Source organism: Trichomycterus rosablanca, chromosome 5, assembly GCF_030014385.1.
Source record: "Trichomycterus rosablanca isolate fTriRos1 chromosome 5, fTriRos1.hap1, whole genome shotgun sequence".
Taxonomy (NCBI): domain Eukaryota; kingdom Metazoa; phylum Chordata; class Actinopteri; order Siluriformes; family Trichomycteridae; genus Trichomycterus; species Trichomycterus rosablanca.
The window spans coordinates 30611780-30616825 of NC_085992.1; positions in this window are offsets into that span (position 1 = coordinate 30611780).

Sequence of the window (5046 nt, forward strand, 5' to 3'; positions counted from 1 at the left end):
GGTAGGTGTACATTTGGCACATCATTTGGCCTGTTGCATGATATTAAACAGGCAGTTCAGTGTAGCAACTCTGAGTGTTCTACAATGCTTTGAAGTACTGATCAGTTCATGGAAACGTTTGGTTAAAGGTGTTGCTGCTGAAGGTGGTACAGTTACGTTTAAGGGGCTATACTATGTCCACACATAGACAGGGGTATTGCAAAACATTAGTCCTTTATTAAATAATATTATTTAAAACTGTTGCTGTCTTAAGTTGTTTAAGAACGTTTATTTATAGCTTGACAATTATTTTAATAAATAGTACTTTCATCTCGTGTTCATGGATTCATCATGGATTTGAGGTGATGCTTATTAGCCACCACAAGATGGCAGTAAAGTTTAACTTCAGTGGTTTTAAATGGGATTACAGAGCACTATTATTAGTTGCACTCATTATGGACGCAGGTCCGTTCATTATTTTGTAAGTCATACATTTTATATTGCGGGGAGCAAATCTATCTGGGGGTGGGGGAATTGCGTTTCTTGCCATCCCAAAACATCTGTGCAATAAACAACTGATGGGAAAAATGATGGATCCTTACATACTGCAAAGATAGTAAGTAGGATATTTTATTCATAATGTTTACATCAGTATATTACAATACCACGGTAATGATATGGTAGTGTGTGTTATTCTAATATGAGTGTGGTTTCCTAAGTCTAATTGGAATACAGACTTAATTGACATATTAGTATTAATTGGTTATTAAAACATTTTTGTGTTCAGAATGTAATTACCTGTACTTGATTTTGACAGTTTAGACATAAGTATTAATAATAAATACAGAAACAATATCTGACTAGTTTTAAAGAGAACAATCTAAGAGAAGCAGCAGTATAAAAGAATATTAATGTAAAAGTTAAGAAAGTGTATGTTTTGATAAAATATGTTCAACATTTGTTCTATTTTCTACATAACCCTTTTATACTTTACAGTGTAACAAGCTGCATAATCCCCAATCAGTTTGATGTCCACTGGACCAAATAATTTTTACCTTGAAAATAAAAATATTTATACTAAGGATAACATTTCTCAAAGAATTATTAACTTTTCTAAAATAATTATTAATATTAAAAATGAAAAGGGTTTTAGCAATTCTAAACTTTAAAATGAAACTTTGTGTATTAGATAGACTGATGTTCATTTGTGTGTAGTGATCTGTTTCACATTTACATAAGACAGCAGTGACCGTGTGCAGCCATTGTGAAAAATATCTGGTGGGAGTTCCTGATACTGTACTGTAATTTCAGCCTCTTACATCAGCTTACTGTAAAACAAATTAACTCATTTCACATTGTTACAGATCAGATTACAGGTCAAAGATTCGAGATTTCCTGCCTACATATGTTTTACAAACAATTAAAGGCAGCCACAGTGAATAAACCATGTTTTATTTATTTACATTATTACATATGTAAACCTTTTGTACAGAATTGCACAGAAAATGCATAAAAGTTCAAAATATTTAGAGGGCAAATTGTAAAAAGCCTTATAGATAGTGACAGATGAAGATATAGATCAAAAAATTAAATTACAATTTATTTTTGCTTTTTTTTCTCTTTACCTTTTTGGTGTAAATAAATTTACTTTTCTCAAAACTGGAAGCAAAGTGAACTACAACATGGTGAAAGGAAAACTAAAGACAGATACAAACCTGAATTGATGTCTTACTAATTCAATACTACAGAAGAGAACTAGACATGCACAAACTGATACAAGTTGCAGCTCGTAACACAAAGCATTTGAGTTTAGAAACAAATGTGACAACCCCTGCTTGTGTAAATATCAGACCTTTAGCACCAGATCAGGTTTAAAAAGAACTGCACAACAGTGTGGGTTCAATATGCACCATCTCAAAAGAGCTTGTTTTAAACAAGGCACTGTAAAAGAGCACCTCGGATTAACATTGTAACATCAGTAACCTTAAGAAATAAAGAAAAAATCTTTCTGTGGCCTGCGATCAGTTTGCATAATCAGTAAAAGAGCAGCGAAAGTGACCATCAGGATTTTCGGTTCCAGGTCTAACAGAGACTTAATATTTTCTGAGAAACTAAAGCACTTGAGTGTAGACAAGAAACATTGGATTTATCAGTTATATAAAGATTTGAACACATTAGCACAAGATCTAGCAATCATATCAAATTTAGTGGCATTCAGAAACAATTACGCATACAAAATCTCATGTTGGTATGGCAGTCTCTCAGTTTTGTTACTTTAGGAGATGCTTTAATCTACCTTAAATTTGTAAGACTGTGTTTGTGTACATGCACTCTGTTAAACAGCAGGAAGGACCCTGATTGCATGTTTGACATTGCTGGCACAGTAAAGATGGAAAACGCATTTGATATCATGTCCCAAACTCTGGATGTTAAGGTGACAGTTTCATAACATCATATAGCAGTAAAATTTACTGGTAGCAGAATTAAGTTACAGATCTAGTTTAATAACTGCGTAATATTTGAATAGCATAAAACAGGATCATCCAGAAAATCTGCCTGGCATGCAGACTTTGGTGGAATCAGCCTATACAGACTAACGAAAAAAGTCTTGCAGTGTAAGCAGCACGTTTGCGATAATCGTGCACAAAAATGATCTCCAGACATTCATCTTCACTAACTGCTTCATTGTGGTCTGGGTTGCAGCCACCCAAACACAATGCAAGTTAATGATTTATTACGGACATCTAAGATCCCAGACTGCATAGGATAAATATGTTGTAATTTTGCAAGCACTCAAGACAAATGTTGGTCATTAATGTTTCCTGATACACTTGCTGCAGACTTTCAGGCTTAACATCATGATCTGTGATTTAATTATTGTGAGACCCTGAGTACAGAGATTTGTACTTTTAAAACTTTTTAAACATTGAAACTGCCACACTATTATGTGCCACAATTTATAGCTGTCAATAATCACACATACACACAACAATGACTGTTAGTAGGTTTACACTGCTGGCACTTAGTTTATGAGTTGGTCTGTCACCATAATAGCTGCCATTAAATACATAGTGCCCAAGATTTTTATTTTCAGTTGGTAAAGAACTTCAGATCTTTTTTATACAGGCAAATTGAGGAGCCATCCTGCAATTCACACTTGGCACCTGAGCAGTAATACTCGAGATTAAATATTCAGTCGAAACAGTCCCAGCACGAGACTTAAACAACATCGCTGTTGAACAAAAGTAGTGCTGTGCCACTCCTGAAGATCCACCAACCTGCCAGACTTAATTTCAACACATTTGTGTGTAATATACAGGTGCTACTTTAGGGCCTTATGGAACTGGATTACGTTTGAGTTTAGGGCACGCATGCATTTAAAACAATAAAAACATTATTACTCCTCTGCACATGTATTGCAGTAAATGAACATAAACTGGTTGTGCAAGTAGCTTATTGTGGGGCTGTATTCACAAAAACATTTTACAAAATAATCACAGATTTGACAAGTTGATATTGTATTACAATGCTTTCTTGGATTTTGAAAAAACTAATTTCTTAGTTAAAAATGTTAGAAAAAGCATCACCATCTATGTGTGAAATCATAATGAATTCTTCTGATTTAAAAGATACCTGAGGTGGACCTGGGGGGTAAAGTTGTGCTTTTTGATGTTTTATAAATAAGGCTTTTTATAAATAAAACTTTTGTATTTAAAGTAAAAGATTATTTTAAAAAATCTGATTAGTAGCCCTACCTGTATGCTTGTTCGATGTACAGCACTTTGGTCAATGTAAGTTGTTTTAAGAGTGCTTTATAAATAAAATTTACTTACTTACTTACAATCGTCTGATTAAAGTTAAAGTTTATTCAGGCTTTGTAACTGGTGATTTTCTGAAGTGAATATGGGTGGGACAGTGGCTCAGTGGCTAGAATTTTTTTCCTCACAGCAAGTAGGTCCTGTGTTTGATTCCCAGGTAAAGCGGTCCAGGTCCTTTCTGTGTGGAGTTTGCTTGTTTGCCTCATGTCTGTGTGGGTTTCCTACGGATGCTCCGGTTTCCTCCCACAGTCCAAAAAACATGCAATCAAGCTAAATGAAGCTACTACAGTTTGCCCTTAGGTGTGACTGTGTGGACTGGCGATCTCTTTGGGTTGTTTTCAACCTTTCACCCAGTGAATCGTACCTACCGTGACCCTAAACAGGATAAAGCGGCGGTAAAACAGACAAGTACAATTAATATTAAAAGCTTATTGTGAACAACTTTGTGCAGAAATATCTGAAAACTGATCAGTTTGTAGTAGTGAAATTTCTGCATAATCCACGATTTAAATGTGTAAATAGCTGTTATATGTAACTTTGTTATTTATTTAACATGACTTACATATGACTTATTATCTGCGGTGCCTAACTGCATTAATTTTTGTCTGACAGAGAGTGAATAAACCTTGATCCCAGGTAATAATGCATTTCTTATCATACTTGGCTTGATATAAAACTCCACAATTGCTGCTCTTCCCTTCCGGATTCAGAGTCTTTTTAAGAAATTAAATAATTTAAACACATTAATTGTATTTTGGGCTGGTATATGCTGGCATAAGCATTTTAGTATCATTTGTGCTTTTAGTAATTTTGGACCATGTTTTTGAGTTTAAATAGAGGTTAGAAGCTTATTTAAGCAAATATTTTTTTGTGAATAATGCCCCAGAAGTCATCAAACAAAACAGTTCGACCAAACATCCAAACATTACTAAAAGTAAGAACATGTCTAGTTAAAATGAGTTCTTAGTCATGTCAGAAGTCTGCTTGGACTTTGCCTTTGAGAAATGACAATATAAGGAAGACCACTTATGGTGAAACATATTGAAACAGATGTCAACTTCTGACATTAACCAAAATGTTTATGCTTAAAATTTTGCTGCTAGAGTAAAAAAATATAATTTCTATGAATCAAACTGTCAACCAAAACAACCACAGCTTTTAAAAAAGTACTTGAGGTTGCTGGAGGCAAGTCTTTGGTAAAAGAGAATTAAAACAAAGTTTGGGATGTGAGGGTCTAACCATAAACAAC